Consider the following 18,146-nt stretch of genomic DNA (forward strand, 5'->3'; position numbering starts at 1 on the left):
GAAATATGACTGGGCTTGGAACTGACCTCCAATGCAAACTTACATCTGCACAGCTGAGAACTCCCTAAAATATGAATATAAAGATATCAGAAATTTCTTAAAATATCTTTAAAAATAATGGAAGCAAAGTTGAAAACTGATCTTTTCTGCCTAAAAACAAAGCTGAAGTGGGTTTTTTTCCATATAACCATTTCAACAAATGGAAAGCCTTTTCTATTTCTAAGACCTTTCCTTCCTTTCTCAGCACACAAGTTTCAAGTCACCCAAATTGGTTTTCTATTAGGAACTAAGACCACAAGCCCCTAGGAATCTCCATGTATTGTCAGATTTTCACTCCCTGTTGCCAAACTTAGTGCCTTACTAATTGCCTGGGGCTGCAGTGCTTTGCTTATAGAAACAAATTATTTTCTTGATGGAACAGCAGGATTTGCACCTGCAGAGACTCGGCTTAGGAAGCCTGGCAAGCAATCAAGTGGGCAGCTGGGGAGCCTCACTGCCCAGCAGTCTGCAGGACAGTCCCTGGAAAGCCAGGACGCCTGTCAGGTCACCCGTCAGCTGGTGGGCAGCTCGCTGGCAAGGGGGCTGGCAAAAAAACAGCACTGCAGGGCAGCTTAGTCTATGTACCTGCCTGGCTTCTGCCAGCATCCCCGATGAATCAACACACTGATATAAAAAAATCTGTTCTGCGATATCAACATTAAACAACAAAAAAAAATACCAGAAAAAAGCTTTTTAAAATGTTAACCACAATTTTCCTATATCCCTGAGCCCTCAGAAAGAAAATCAGCTCGAGGTTAAGTCAACATTTGTAGCACATGTTGCAGTGTGGAAAATAACTGAGAGCAGAGGAATAAGAAATCCCCGGCAGTACCCTGGTCATGTGTAATATAATGTCTGCACCACATTGGTCAAGGTTGCTCTGGGGCTTGTTCTTTGAAAGGCCACGGCTGTAATTCACATTCATTCACACACCTCATAAAATTGCAGAGCTGAGTTACTAACAGTGGTAACCACTTATTCTTTTGACCACTAAAACAATAAAAAGTCAGTTTGATTTTAATTTATTAACTGAAAGGAGGTTGGTGGTCACAGATTAGTCCTCTCTGGGAGTCACTGCAGAACCCAAGTAACGCTTGATCTGGCATACAATAAATGTGCTACAAAACCCTGCTGATGAACAGATAAAGTGGAATAGACACCAAAATCTGCTTGTTGCTTTAAGCCACACTCTTCAGAGCCACAGGCAGCTTTCTATCAGAGGGCCAGTTTGTGCCAAACAGGAATGTACACATCACCACATGAGAAGAAGTCTTCATCTCATCTATCACTCAATAGGTTTGCCCAGTTTTCTGGTTTTTGTCAAATTGATTTGACTGCTGTAGCTGGCAGAAGAGAAACTACTTATGTTTTCACTAAGCTTTCTGGTTGGCTTCCTCTCCCAAATCAGAACTGTACAACATATTCTGACTTGAAGAAGCAGCTACTGAACATGGAATTTTCTATCACATTTCTTACAAAATCATTCTTAGGTCAAATCTCACACAAAATTAAATATTGAACAAAAAAACGTTCATTAAAAATATACAAGACAAAGAATAAATATCTCTATTACTCCAGTCTTAATTTCTGAAAGTGCTCTTAATAAACATAGGAGAAAGATTAAAGTGTCCCTAAAACCACACGCTCTCTCAAAAAAGCAGTAATTTCACACTCGGCTCTAAATGTTTCACTCAGTTGCTGCAAACACATTTGAATTTAGCCTCTAAAAACAGTGATTTCTTAATTATCAAAACAAAACAAATTAAGAAAAAGCATCAATAAATAGGATGAGAAATAATAGAGCAGGTTTTCCAGTCTCCCTCTCTTCCCTTCCCTCCAAACTGGGTCAATAAGGAATGCATGCCAAGAGAATGTGCTTCATTCACATCAAAAAAATCAAAGTTAGCATCAATCATTTTGATCACAAAGTATTGGTCCAGCTACTCCTCAGACCTCCAAAGCTACTATCTCATGTCTCCTGAAATAAAATGCCTTTTCTCCTAGTACATTAAATAAGAAATCATGTGGGAAAAACTGACCTCCACATTACAAGAATTAAAAATTAATTCCAAGACACATGGGTTTGGGTTGCATTGATGGGTTTTATTCACTGCAACACAAAGCAACATAACCAGCTCACAACACAAACTGTTTTCTTCCACAGGTTGTACTTGAGAAATGCTGATACAAGAATTCAAACAAATTAATATAATGGCAAATAATCATTATTATTCAGCAAGTATTGGTATAAATTAGAGTTCTGGATGAAGAAAAAGAAGTGAGGTAATTTTAAGGAAAGCTTTTTAAAGTAAACAAAAATACGTGAAACAAGAAATAAAAACATTTGGGAGCATTCTAGGATTTATAAGCCTTCCAGAATACTGATATTTTCATCTTTGCCATCTCTGTTAAGTACCTTGCTCTAGTATAGCTTCTGATTAGAAAGGCAGAATGGGACAATTCCAGATATTTCTACTTGGCAATCCTACCAGATATGATGACTGTTCAACACGGAACTTTCCTGGTCCATGTGGGGTTCTATGAAATATTGAATCTCAAATAATCACACACAAAATGAAGATTTATTAAGAAATTAATAAAAACTTGAATATTTGAATGCGAAGGATTTACATCAAAGATATTTTCAAATATCTATAAACTTTTTCCTCCTGAAAATATAATCACATTATCACTGTAAGCAAGACATTTTTCACAAAAGCCAATTCCTATTTTTGATCAGAGCTCTGCAGAGAACTTGTGAGCAAGGAATGTCTCCTTTCCATACCTCAATCCACTTTTACTTAGAACAGGAAAATTATTGTAAGCTACTCTTTTGTCACACCTTTTCAATACTATTTAAAAACTCAACCTGCCAAGAAACCAGCTCCTCATCCTCTCTGGACTTTTATCCCTTTCTCACTACCTCAGGCAATGGACACTATTCTGTTTAGCTTTCCATGTGAAATATACATATGTATATAAAGCCACTAATCTTTATTGGCATCATATTTGGTTTGAATACCTTAACCAATTCCTTTCTCTTTTGCCTCCCACAATTATCTGCTTATTTGAGATTTACAGTGGACAAACCAATCTAACTTTCAAAAAAGGAACCATAATAATCCCAAACTTATTACCACTACCTAACTGCTACCTAGTTTTTTAATATGTTTCCCATTGTGCCTTGTGACAGCTAAAGAACTTATGAAGTACTGAAAAAGCTGTAGTTGTAGACATACTGCTAGCTTGACCTCAGCAGTTTAATTTTAAAGCCATTGCTTTTAAATTTTTCATGCTTAACCATCTTCATTCTTAGGCAATATCATTATAAATTGGGAAGAGTAAGAACTACCATAACTCCATAACAGTAAGAGGTTTTGAAACACTGAATTGGCAAGGCACCTTTTTTTTCTCCTGCAAGATGACTATTAGCTCAGATAATGCAAAGAACTTAAAAGAATCTGCAGGATCTTCTTATTTCTCACTGTTTCTTACATCTAGGGAGAATAAGAATTATTAAATATTTTAGTCTCCCACTAACCTCCAAATTGCCTGTAGTACACTCATTTCAGACCGTAAGCCAGGTGAAAAACAAGATCGCTTTTAACTGCATTGCCCAGTCTTTCACTATAAAGCATCAAATGTAGTCTTTGTATAGAAAAGTGCCCTCCTGAGTGGCCTAGATAATGGAAAATAGTAGGTACCCAACATTTCAGTTTCCTTTGAAAGTCTTACATTTTTCAAGTAACAGGAAATAAAAAAATACCCTTTTTCCTTACAAATATTTAGTGCAATGTAAAATGCTGTTTGTCTGCATTCTCACTGAAGGCTGGATCAGAGTCATTAAGTCTTCCTGGCTAATAAATACAAAGGCTGGATAATTTCATATCCATATTAAACAAAGGGCTCCTGACTTTAACTGAGTTCTTAGCACTGTGACAATGAAGCAATAAATGCCTTCTTTTATTTTCATTCCTCTAAGCTACTTTCTCTCTTCCTATATATCCATAATAAAAATGAGAACAAGTTTTCAGCATTTAAACTTTTCCAGATATGTCAGTGTCACAAAGAATGTGGCACAATCAACGTGCATTTGATGCTGAGCCAAATCCTCAACTAAGAAAAGCAGTAGATGGGGTTAGAGACAGCCCATTTATTTTGTGGGCAATTCATTCCATAGTAAACAAGCTCTATTCACCAGCCCATGAACATCACATACATTTACACTCCCATTTCACACTGCAGTACATCAATCTAACACCATCTCTCAAGGGGAACTGTCTATATGCAGTCCAAATGGCTTTTCAGATGAAAAACAAGGGCAACAACCTTCTATCTCGGGAGACTTGGTTCAAACCCTTGTTTAGGTCACAAATTAAAATTAGTTTGGTGCTCTTGTCCTTCCTCACATTTGTGCTCCTGACACAACTGCTACCCATTCAGGCACAATCAGGTGTGACTGGCAGTCCTGGCTCCAAGGCAGGCTGCCCATGGCTACAAAGGAAGAGGATACTGCCTGTGATGTGTGTTGGCATGGAGAAAAAAGGGAACCTGAAAGGGGAGGAGAAAAAAGAGGGAAGAACGGAGTTCTCGTTGGTTTGGGCAATATGCAAAGCCAGTTTCTTTCTACTATCTTGGACTATTTTTTCAAATGGGCAGTAAGCACATTGAGGCATAGCTGTCTTTCTGACTTTTGAAAGTGAAGGGTCTTCTTATGTGCCTTGGTTACCTCCAGACCACACATAACATCTGCAGTTTCTCACTGCCTACTCACACAACAAAGTGAATGGGTAAAATCATACTTTAAACATTCTTGTGACCATGATTAAAGAACCATTGTTTTTCAGGCCTATATACTGAATCCTTGACATTGAGAACTACCCGACAAGGAATTACCACCTGTCAGGAATTGTGCAACAAAAACACTGTCTTGGACTATTTACCTCAGGCTCTCCCTGGTCTCCAGCTTTGAAGATTCAGTCAGCTAGGAGGAAAGACAGTCTAGAATCTTGTTATTCCTGCCCAGAGCTGTCAATCCACACTAACAATGAAAAACTTCCTTTACTTTGTTGAACATAGCAGTAAATCAGTGCCATCTGCATAGAACACAGCAGCACCATCTGCATTATGAATGTCTCACTGAAGTTCATTATTGCATTATGCCAATTCAATAGCAAGAAATTGCCAGAAACTCTGTTGTACACCCAAGTACATGTTAATTTTTAGCTTATCCTACTTTCCACTGTACCAAACACTTTTCCTAGACATATGGATATATAAAACACCAACGTGCAATTATAAGCAAAGTGTGTTTTACACCTAAATCCACATAACAAGCTTATCTTAACAATATCTCCAAAGTGAAGAATTTAACCACAACATAAACCCTAATGTGTTTATTCACAACCATATTCCTCTGAGATAAAGCAGGGTTATCCCCACATTACAGATGAAAATTTAAGTGCATGACAGAATAACTTGCCCAAACCTGACAATAGCAGTTCTATGACAAAGCACAAATTTCAACAAACTAAATTCTAGACTAGCTTCTTTTCCACATTTCTGAGATAAGCTCCTACTAAAAAATACTAAATACCTTGTTCTCAAATATTATATCATGAACAAGAAAGAAGACATGAATGACTAAATTATTTTAAATGGCAATTCAAAAGCATGCGAAATGAAAAGGAATCTGATGGCTACCATGAAGGAAAGGACAATCTCCGAGTAAATAATTTTTACAAATATTTGTGCTCTTCTCTATGATGGACATGACTTTTGGGAAGCAGGCTGTGACAGAAATACGGCATAGATATAATTTTTCCCCAAAACACATTTCCTTCAACAACTGAATTTTTTTTCACTTATATTCCCACTTGACTGGTTCGTGTCAATATATTTTTTCCTGAACAGAAGTTAGAAAAAGAATGGATGTTTGGCAGATTGGCTGACACTCAACTTTGGTAATGCTCCTATATCTAGCCAGCTGATGACTGAATGCTTAACTATTCACTGCAGGTTTGTGCATACCACTATCGAAAACATTGATATTTTAATGTGTAATCTGCAATTAATTACATGAACCACTGGATATGCCACTTACACTAATTAAACTTCAATAGGCACTACTTTGCAATACATGGCTAGGTCACATGCATTGCACTTTCTTAAAGAAGGCACTACACTAAAGGATACTGCCAGGATCAGTGAAGGGTTTCATCATCAGTACTGGCTGCAATTCATAGCAAAGGGAATACCCCATGTTAATGGTTGAATACCTGGGAATGCACTCAGACTGTACAGCTGGTTACTCTCTTTATCTAGCCTGGCCTGTTAAGCACACTCAGACAAACACAAAATTCATTTGGGGCATCTAGACTGAGGTGGCAGAATATTCCATGTACTGGGGCTTACAAAAGTTTAGGAATTCACAGTCATCCTTCATATGCTTTTGTAAGATCAGCTTGGACTTCTCTGAAACACTCTTCTGATCCTACTTTGAAACTAAACTTCCCTATTTTGATGTGTCATTTTTCTTTATTATGAACATTCAGGGACAAATTTTCCAAAAGCGTTTAGGCACCTAGTGATGCAAATAGGCAGCTTGTTATTTTTCAAAATCACTTAGGCAGGTTAGACAGCTAAATCCCTCTGAAATTAGAGAGAGTTAGGCATCTGACTTAGGCACTTAGAAAAATTTAGCCAATGCTTATTTGCATTTTCAGGCTTCTAATCATTTTTGAACATCTGTGTGATAGGTTTTGATTTATTTAGGCTGGTTCCCAGTACATTACTTTCTCTCACCTGACTGAAAGAGCATACCTCATTAAGCAAGTTGCAGATTTTTCTTGCAGACCCTGTTAAGAAGACAAACAAGTGAAAGAGATGACAAGTTTTTTTCTATAATTTGATACTTTTATTATTCTTTAAATAGGTAAGGAGTCGTTGTGGAATAGTGGATAATGTAAAATGACTGTTTTATTCTAAAACCTACTCATTCACTCAATGAGTTTTTAAAGAACATTTAATTTTGTTTAGCACAAACTAGAATGAGGGTTTAAAAGCTGCCAAAATACAAAACAATCTGTGAATAATTTGATCAGATTATTTTGCTTATCTTAAAACAATAAGAAAATCAACCCCAAAACAATTCCTCCACAGCTAAATGGAGAAATAGTCAAATTTGAGTACAATTGAAAATAAATTTGTGAAGGACATAAAAAAGACGTCATTTTATTGTGAAATATTTATCTCTCCATATCCTTGGTTTATAGTTTTCATTGAATGAGGAACTTTAGGTTATGAAACATTTCACCCCTGAATTTTTTCAAGACTGAGATGCATATGATTTCACCATGAAATTATTCATGTTCATACTTCTCACTAGAAAATAACAAAATATTTTGGCTTGTTTAGTTTTTTGGTTTTAAGATGATGTTCTATGGAAAAGGGATTAATCAGAGGGATTAATGCCACACTACGATAGGTCCTTTACACCAGCTTAACCGCTTTTAAATCCACTACCAAGTTTCTACAATATCTGATAAAACAGATGAGATCTCAAAGAGAGGAAGTTCTAAAAGTGCCATAAAAAGGTTCATCTGATTTTCTTGAGAGACTATTTTTGGTTTCAGATGTATGTTTTTTAGTCTGTGACAATTTTGATTTTTTAATTTTCAATCAAAAATACCCTCAAGCATTTTTAAAATACCCTAAAGAATATCTGAGTTTTTTTTCCCCAAACTGTTATTTTGCCTCTTTTATAAGAGGATTTTTTCCAGTATACAGTTCTTTTCATTAGAGAAAAGGAAATGAAAGAATTGGCTGCCTCTGATGATTCATAATTGTACATTTTGTGGCTTCAATGACAGGATTTTTTTCTATTTTAACAGGCATTAATTTATCAAAGGAACATAAGTCTAAAGCTGTCTTCCTACACATATATGGTGCAGTTTAACTGAAGGTACAAATTTAATCTTTTCCTATCTTATGTTTACATGAAGGGAACAGTGAGGTCCAAATGTAAGACGTTATATATCATAAAATAATAATCACTCTAATGTGTGGGTGCTGAAGTTGATTACTAGCTTAGAGATTGTAGAATAGATGTACTAGGAGAGGGGAAGAAGCAAGGAAAGATACATAGAATACATCACATTTAATCAGGCAAATGCACCCCTCCAGGCTATTTAGCCCGACCTAAGCTTTCCATTGGGAAACCAGAGTTTAGAATAGGATTTCTGCAATGCAATTTCAGGTGCGACAAAGTCATATTATAAAAAAAGCTTAGAAGCTATTTCTCATGCTGTGATTTGCATGGCTAGAGAAGCAAAGGGCAGGAAATATTGTCCACAACAAATCTATAGTAACATAACTTATTTCATTCTGCTCAAAAGCCTCTAATTCCATTTGCCCACAGCTGTATAGTGTGGTCTCAAGATCCATCTTTAATTGAGTCATGTCTTTGACAGGGACAGGAAAAGCTGTCTGAAAAATTACATCATCTAGGTTTCCCCTGAAAGAGTTTAATTTGCTGGAGCCAAAGTATTTGGGTTGAAAACAAGTTGCCATATGATTTATAAAACTGTTCTCCTTCACTTCCTCTTTTCACAGGGATCCCACTTCACTAATACAAAGAGTAGAGGGACAAACCACAATTAATGCATCATTGAGGCATTATTAACTAATGTATACGATCATGTACACGTGTATTTTTATAGATATTTATGTACACACACACACATATATGTGCACATGTGAAAAGCTGTCCCAGAACACTTCAGTGTAAAACTCCATACAAACCACTGTAAGCAGTAGGCAGGACAAATAACAGAAGACATCCTGAATTTACAGACAAGGCTTAGGAAAGGGTATTCAGTGCAATAAAAGGTTGTCTTGGAGTCAGAAGTCCATGGGGTTTTCTCTTGAAAACTTGGACTGCAAAAGATCAAGACAAACTGTCCATCCAGTTTATATCTGGCAAACAGATGAGAAACCCTCACCTTATGACACAGGCATTGACAGGAACAATTCACCTCAAAGTATGAGGCACCAAGGTATTACAATGAAAGATATAAAAAACCCCATGGTGTCAGGAACTGCAGATGCCTGATGAGAAGATTCTGACAGTTCTTTTCAGTGATGAAGATTTATTTGGAGGTTCAGGTATCCATAAGTTTGGATGCTTGTCTGGACCTCCCCACTTGTGAATAAATACAGGATTTCTATCATCACATGAAAGATAACACAAAAGGATGGAGGTAAGGGAGCTGTGGTGAAGATGAGAATCTGATGCTATTTTGATATTCTGCTATTTATTTCACAAAAAATGCAGGAAACAAAGGCTGGCAGCTTGTTAAGGAAGCAGAACTTAGCAAAGACAAATTGCATTCCCTGTTGAGATTGATGAAGATTCTAAATTCAATACAAGGTTTTGGTGGAAAAATTAATTTGGCACTTATTTACTACCATCTGTTTCAGATTCCAAGTGTGAACTAACAACCTATCACTGACATGTGAAGGATTTGAAGCTGTAGAAGTAAACAGTATGGAAGATGATTCCTGCCTTCAGGAAAGACAATCTCTCTCTCAATATACCACATTCTAGGCCTCAACCATGAATTAAATATAGGATAAGCTGGTTAAAAACCATATCAACTAAAATTGTATAATTTCAAACTCCAGCTACAATTCTAATACTATTTGATTGCATTTGACATATTATAGTAAAATATTTTAAAATAAAGAGATTGGAAGAATGGGAAACAAGTACAGAGGAAGCATGCTTAGCTTGCCATAGGAAAAAAAATCCACATTGTGAACCTGTTTGGCTATCATGTTTAAAATTGCTATTTTCATTGAGGTTCACAGAAATTGAGAAAATGCAGAATTTATCCCAGTGACAACTTCTTCAACAGATTAGAGAGCAGCACCGCATTCTCCACACTAGTCTGGCTTGGTATCATGAAAAATGACAAGTCCCAGCCCAGTGTTGTGCTATGTATCAGGCACAAGAGCTTTACTCCCACAAGGGTGAAGAAGGGAAAAGGGCTGGACACATTCTTGTCCTCCTGAGTGCTAGTGCTCCTCTTTCTCCCCCAGTACTTTACAAGCATCCCCTTCCTTCCCAAAAAAAAAAAAAAAATCCCCCCCAAAAAAAGCCAAAAAACCAAAACAAAAACAAAAAAAAAACCCAAACCAAAACAACCAACAAAACAAACGAACAAACAAATAAAACAAAACAAAACACCAAAAAACCAAAGAACCAAACTTCTTTGTTTTGGATTCATTGGGTGTCTAACAGGTTATTGGGGTGCCAACTGCTGCTCTGGGTGCACAGAGAAGTGGTTGTCTGGAACAGGTAAGGCAGTGAGAGAAGACAAAGAAGACCCTGAGAAAGATTTCTTCCAAGGACTTCACTGACCTTCACCTTAAACATTAAATGTTATTACAAGTGGAACGTCTGTGTCATGAAAGATTTAGCTGGCAAAGCCTTATCATCACACTCACTATCAGCGATTTTCATTTAAATTAGGTATCCAGGTTGATGAAATATATAAAAGCTATCCAATTTCAAAAGGAGCAGTTTTAGAATTTCAGAAGACAAATTAGAGATTGCATTTGAGACTACCTGGTGGGAGCTTGGGGAAAGGTCTTGATTGGGTAAAGGTTTTGTAGATAGCTAAAATTTTGTGTAGTGCTTGATTTAGGGCCAGAAAAAGGAAAATGAACTCTAACTACCACATGTGTGGACAGATTTCCTACTCACAGTTGGGCCTGCTTCTCAAGAAAATGCTACTTAAAGTGAGTCACAAATTTAAGAGTTGGTGTGAGTTTTGGTTTAAGAGCTCTCTGCTCTATGAGAGATAATATGTGTGCTTACTCTATTTCAGTGACCAGTACCAAAATTACACGGAGTGTAAATAGGCTGCAGTCCCATGGATTTAGAAATGAGTGTAATGAATCTGCCAACAAAGCTGAAGTTAACTGCCCAGCACATACTTAACAGGGATCTAGAGGTAACCAGATATCATATAAACCTGACAGCAATAGTCACAAGTGCCATATCTTGTAAGAGCAGCTCACAGATCACAAAAGTGAATAAAAAATTGACTTTGTTAGAATTAAGGGGGGGAATTAAAGTGGGGATATTATGATGACACTGGAAAGGCAGCTCAGAAAGTTACTTCAGATCTTATCTTACTGTCCTACCAGTAAGGCAACTTCTATTTCATTTATTTTGTTGATTTTTTTCCCTGTCTCACCTATTTCTTTTTACAGCACTTCCACAAGGAGAAAGAATAAATCACCTAAAATGTCATCACTATCTGACTTTTTTGGTAAAAGACTACTAAAAGGATGTCATTGAAGATAGAAATTTTAAGACTAATAAAAATTTTGCTGCATTTAATACAATTTGATTCATGACATACACAGCATGCCTGATTGAAATATCAGGTGTTTCTATCCCTTCAGCTGAGGGGTGTCTTTTCTGTTATAGGACTACTTTTGTCCTTCAATTTTACAAGTTCCAGACACAGCTCATAGATCACATTCACTAAGGCATTTAGCCATTTAGGACTTTGCCAAACTGCACTGCTTCAATGCAGAAGTTGCTTGGCTTAGATATATCTTAGAAGTTAAGGTTCCATTGTCACATTTTTCTTTTTCACCTACAAGTAGTTTATTCCAAACTCAGCAGCCAAGCTATTGATTAAGTTGGCTTAGGTCAGTCCACCCTGCAGTTCCAGCCTCAGTCCTTGCATTGTTTTCCAATAGCTTGCTTTATTGATTTAATGTTCTTGGTTTTGACTTTAGAATCTTGCTTTTAGCTTTAACTCTGTCCTGTGTTCTTTGCTCAAGTTTTATTTTAATGTTACCTCAAACTATCCAAAGAAATTGCAGTCAAATGTAAAGATATGTCTGCTGGGCTGAAAGAAAACAAACTAAATTAGGCAGTAGTAAAGAGGCACACAGGGCCTGTCACACACTAGTTTCAGAGTACATATTTTTCAATCTAAGTGCATATTATGCAATATCAAAAGCCATTTTCATAACAACCATTTAACTATCTCTTCTGCTCTACTAAAACTTTCAGGAGCCACTGATCCCCTCTGCATATCTCACTTGGTGGCCTTTGATATCTGAATTCTTAATATGTTTTCTACTTATGTGTCTTAATTAAAGACAGCAGTCCAATTTTTACCATCTCAAATTTTGTTGAATTACATTTGTCCTGAAAAAGTAGTAAAATCTCAATATTCCTCTTGGGTAGAACTTCTACTCGCTTTGTCCTGTGGGGAATCAGGCAAACAAATCAGACTTGAGGTGTTTCTGTGAGACTCCTCCCTGTGAATCTGAGGGCAGAATGGGTCCTCTACAACACAGATAGTTTCAATATATGAATTTGCATTTTGCAAAAAATCCAGTGGTAGTTACTTTTGCAGTTTTGTATTACGCTTCTGCAGCTGAAATTAACATTCTGTCAGTGCATTTACTTAGTTCTATTTATTTTACTGAAAAAAACATGAGAGATTTGTGTGTGAATGGTTCTAAATATATATTTTTTCATTGAACTAAAATATTGTTTGGGTTGGTCAGTAAAAGCTTTCAAGAAATGTATGCTTATGAAAATGTTTATTTCTGCAAAAAGAAATATTCCATTATTTGCATAGTTGACAGTCAGCTTTGTTGTAGTTCCAAATGAAAAAGGGAGTATGTTGATTAGAGAAAATACAGCTATGTTCCATCTTCCTCCCCTGCTTCAGTAAGAGAAGAGCATTTGCATATTAATTCTAGGACTGAACAGCTGCATTCCCTAGAAAGCTCCATTCATTGCAGCACTGAGCCCCTGAAACCAGGCAGGAGGGAAAAAAAATAAAAAGAGAAAGAAAAAAAAATAAAAGAAAGAAACGGGCATAAAGCTTAAGGTAGATAGAGACTAATTTTGCAGTTCTTTATTTCCAAAAGGAGTACTTTTCATTTTAAGGACTGAACATAGACATTTCCATATGGCCTATCACAAGAGTATTCCAACCATCTGATGGGCAACAGGAATACTCTTATTTCCATTTCACAAAAAGGCAAACAGAGGCATAATGGGATTATTTACTAGGCTTAGAAAACTATTTACCTATAAATTTGAGTCTCTATTCTATGTGAGAGCCAGGTGATTTGCCCAGGCTTACACAAGAGCCATGGCACAGTCAGAAATAATTCCCATCTCTAGCTCTCGCTTCCCTGTCTTATCCTTCACAATACAGATTCACGCTTTTGTCTTCTCTCCTGTTTTGTTATGTTACATAACTTTAAGATACACTGAAAGCAGAGACAGAGTTGTTTTGACGAGAACTGCAACCAAGGCTTTGGTTTGTTCTGCTCATCTGCAAAAATTGTGAAAAGCCTTCTGTGAGGCACTGAGCATTAACAGTACCATAAGTCGCTATGTTTGAAGCACAGAATAATATTGCCAGCAAGAAAAAAAGTTATAAATTCTTGTCTTAGATGGATGCCATTCATGTGTTATGTGAACTGTGACTGCAGCTGGTGATTGGCTCTCTGATCAAGAGGTGTGAACGAAAATAGGTAGCCTCCCACAATGCTTCAGAGAGAAGGATTAGTAGGAAGCAGGAAAACCTCTCTTCACTCACAGGATATGTCATACTTTACACTTGTGATGCCAGGAAGATTAAGTCAAACCAGAAATGTTACCTTAGAACAGACTGGCAGAACTTTTCTGGATGAGGATCTATTAAAATAGTAATACTTGACATTAGAAAACACAAAATTACTCAGCTGAAGGTCTGTCCTGGAAACACTTCAGTACCAACATCAATATGTCCAAGCAGATAAACAGGGACTGCTTTTATGAGCAATGAAGCTGCAAAATCTCACAGCATATTTATTGAGTTTAAGAAGGTCTCCTGCTTCCAAGTTACTTTGGCCACTGATATCTATTCCTACACATACAAATGTTTCAGAGTCACTTGGAAAATTAAATTAATGCAATTAAGCAATCTAAAAATCACCCTCCAAAACATTGGTTTTGATTCAGTCTGCTTGAATTCAATCATCAATGTTCTGCTTAATATCTACTAGCAATGCAAGCAATGACAAAATGCTTCATCACAATGTTTCAAAGGACTGCCATTTATCAATGGTTTAGGGAGAAAAAGAAGCATTATTTGTCTTATTAAATATAATAAATGTCTCCTGACCTTAAAGTTAAGGAATTAGGAGACAGCTGTTGTCCACAAAAAGTAAGCAAATGTCTAGCAGGTTACACAGCCTCCTCCTCAGCAGGTTCACAGCCACCAACTGTATTTGCCTAGTCTCCCAGCCAGCCCTGGAGAACTCTGTGTGCTTCACAGCCTGCAATGCATGGTAGAAAGCCATCCTTTCTACAGCTCACAGAGTCCCATGCACAGTATCTGATTATTTGTTCTCTTCAAAAATGTGCGCTATGTACTAGCAATAAAAACTAGGAGCTTGCTCAGCTGCCTTCTGGAACTTCCAACAGTGTTTTCATACAGACTTTTGCTTAGTCCTCCTCCCCCATATGTTTTTCTTCTTCTAAATTAGAACTTAATGGAACTTTTGAAAGATAGAATCCTAAGTTAAAGGCAAAGTAACATTTTAAAGCTTATTCAGCTGCAGCTATGAGATCACACGGTAAACTACCAGCAACTGAAATCATGCAGAGGAGAGATGTCAACTCTTAACAGAAAACGTATTTGAAAGAATTGTGGTTAAAAAGAAAAAGAGAGGAAGGTAAATATAAAAAGAACTCTAGCATTTCTAGAAATGCTACCATTTTATGTCAGCCTTCTAAAGGACTCAGATGAGCTTCTGTCCCACAACAGATTACATGATTTGTAAAGAAAACATACTTTGTCTTGGCTTTTTTTCCTTTCCTCCCATTTTCTAAGAGTTCCTGCTCAACTGGCAATTAGCAAGAGCATTAACAATGTATCATACTGTGTTTAGGAAAGCAAAACCAGCCATAGAGGAGAAAAAGCATACCTTCTGCAGCGTTCTTTCACAAATGGTTTTCATATTTGCTGGTTTTCACAATGCAGCATTCCATCTCCTGGAGCATTTTATTGTGAGTAAGAATGGTTGCTGTGGAACTTCTGCCTTGTTAACCAAAGCGACCAGGAGTCAGCGGGCCTCAGCTCACTGCACCCAACAGCCATGGTGGCATTTCCACAGCTCTGTTCTTCTTCAGCATTACCCCTGTAGATTTAAAAAGAGCTGTAATGATTGTGACTGTCACATTTCAAAATCATTTCTGCAAAATTCTATATTTCTGCAAAGCTCTTCCATGAATTTTCTGCACAAAACCATTTCAACAACTTCAGCCTAAGTATGACAAGTGCAGGAACTTTCATCAAAATGCCTCAGTTCTGTAGTATAAGCCCAGCTTGAAAAACTTCAGCATCAATTACACTCTAAACACACAGAATTTTAATGTCTGAAGCAAGCTTGAATTTTCATCAAACATAAGGCTCAAGTGATGTCTGACTGAGCAGTTCAAGAGGGTTTCTTTTAACTCAAATACCAAAAACATATGTTGCCAGAAATTTGGCTAGAAATACACATTTCCTACGACATTTAAATCAAAGATTTTTCTTGCCCAAAGTACCCTTTTCACAGTCACAATACCAGCCTAGGTCTAATTAACAGCATTATTTCACTATGCACTTATTGTATAACACTTTGAAGGTAAACTAATACAAAGAAAACCAGACTGATTATTTTAAATCAGATATAATGATAAAATTTTATGTATAATCAGGTTTCTACAACTACACTGATAATATAAATTTTAAAAATACACTAATATTTAAGGTCTTGAAGTAAATCTTGAAGTATTCTTCATTGGTATTAGCTTCTAAAAGTATTAATTTTACTTAGGAAGCCAAAAAGTCATAGGCAAGTTCCCAGAAGTTAATTCAGTTTGTTTTTGGGGTTTGTTATGCTTGGATTTTTTTTTTTTTTTCTTGGAGGGGAGGACTTTTCTTATTGCCCTAAGGAAAAAAAAATGTGCCACCTATTTCACAGTTTCACCTCTTAAGCTTCCTGACACCTTGCAGGTATACCCTACTCCTAAAAGACAATATCAAACTTTTATGCTTTTAATTTTTTTATGGTTTTATACCTTTTCTTTCCTGGGTAGTTCATGTTTAATATATGTTCCAGGTGGTTGAAAAAGAAGTATGTAGTTTGGCATAGACCTACCACACACTTTTGTCTTGCTGAAGACAAGCATACTATGTTTGTGTCCTTAGCTTAGCTGAATGGCAGATTTATATTGATGTCAGAGAATGAGCAATTAAGAGAGTTATCCTTATCAGCAGCCTTATCTGAAAGATATTAGAGAGGACCAATCACATAAACCAGGACTAAATTCCTGCCAGGCTTTTGAACTGAAGCCATTGAGCTGACTGGCTTTACGCACAGAGAAATAACTACAAACTAAACACCACTTTGCTGTTACAAAACAATATTTTACTGCTTTCACCCAACCAATCCAGATGTCCTGTATTTACCTGTTTTGGCAGAGAGGAAAGGAACTGCTTGAAGCACTACCTTTTTCTCTGCTTTATTGCCCACTTTCATATGCAGGACAGTGTCACACAGTCCTCAAGCTAAGGGATGACTTCTGGTCAAACAAGTATAATCACACTTGCAGTTTCCACATTAAGATAGCTGGCCATAAAACAACTTGGATCTGGAAACAGCACAACTGCCAGGAGGCAGAGAGTGTTAGCTCCATCTCAGTGCTGCTCTGCTAGTTACCTGGTAACTGCAGGGTAAACATGCATCTCTCTTCAAGAAACTGCACACATACACTTGGGGCTTCTTGGTTTTTTGTTTTCCAGGCTTGAATGACAGAGTTTACACTCCTAAAACTTTGGAAAAAGGGCTTAAAAAAACTCAAACAAACCTGAAGAATCAGGAAACTATCATATATACACATACAGACATATTAGATGATAAGTAGAGCCATGGCAAAGTTTTCAATGCCAGAGTAAAGACACTCTGGGGAGCTATAAAGTCAGGAGAGATGCAGGGTCCTCAGTGTCCACATGAATAAGCCCATTCTGTTCCAAGTCTGCGTGTCAGGTACCTCACCTGTTTAACCATGCTTCATGGTACCTTAGCTGTACTGAGGAGTAAGTGCCAGGAAATCAGTTCCTGGGTTGACATGCAGATCAAACACACCCCCAGCTGACTTTATCCACCTCATTTCTGGGTTATTTGGCTCAAATTAGGGTTCTAAAGGACTCATATACTTAAATATGAAATTAATAGCAAATATCATCTGTCTTACCACAGTTTTCATCATTACACATCATTTAGTTTAATGTGTGTGTACCACAGAAATAACTGTGGTACACACACATTAAACTAAAACCGTTCTGCTACAGGAGGCTAAGGGAAGATATGTAAAGCAAAAACTACATACAATCATATAAAGATTATAATCATATTAAGTTATATAAAGATTATAAAGTCCTGGTACCACTCATTGCATTTGTGCCACAGTCAGCAAGTCAAGGTTATGGTTGTGTAGCCCAAACTCAGCTGAAACATAAAACCAAGAAAATTTACAAATATACTGGAAACTCAGACAGCTCTTGAGTTTTGATCCTGGTATGATAAAGAGATTTTAAAGTGCCGTAGAAATATAAAGGACTTTAGAGTACAGCCACACTCAGTTTACATGCTACAAATGCAAAAAAAAAAAAAAAAAAAAAAAAAAAAATTGGAATCCCTAGATTAGAAGAATTGTTAGCTTTGAATTTATGAAAATAATGAAGCTTGCTTAGTGCTTTAGAAGCAATCAGACACAGCAGAAGAATTCTGACTCAGTGACTTCTGAGTTGCAAAGTGCAAAAGAGATTATATGCTGGGGCAGTGCAGATAGGTGTTTCTCAGTGTTAATTCACTTGTAAACACTGGATATTTCTGTAAAATTGACATATTTTGCTCCCTTCCAACTGGTTCATTACAGCCTCAGATTGTTAAAGTTTAAGAAAAAAAACCCCAAAACTATAGCATCTATAGTTACCTCCCCCAGTTAGTTTTGTAAGGGTAGGAAT

General features: G+C 36.8%; 1 long non-coding RNA gene across 4 annotated transcripts in view; it reads right to left on the reverse strand.

Moving 5' to 3' along the window:
- LOC135306432 (uncharacterized) overlaps positions 1 to 18,146 on the reverse strand; it is a 327,734-nt gene that overhangs the window by 284,340 nt on the left and 25,248 nt on the right. For all 4 annotated transcript variants that reach the window (XR_010367252.1, XR_010367249.1, XR_010367250.1 and 1 more), the window contains exon 2: positions 15,061 to 15,273. This is a non-coding gene — a long non-coding RNA (uncharacterized LOC135306432). The remainder of the gene's footprint in view (positions 1 to 15,060; positions 15,274 to 18,146) is intronic.

This window comes from Passer domesticus, chromosome 8, assembly GCF_036417665.1.
Source record: "Passer domesticus isolate bPasDom1 chromosome 8, bPasDom1.hap1, whole genome shotgun sequence".
In the NCBI taxonomy this organism is placed as follows: Eukaryota; Metazoa; Chordata; class Aves; order Passeriformes; family Passeridae; genus Passer; species Passer domesticus.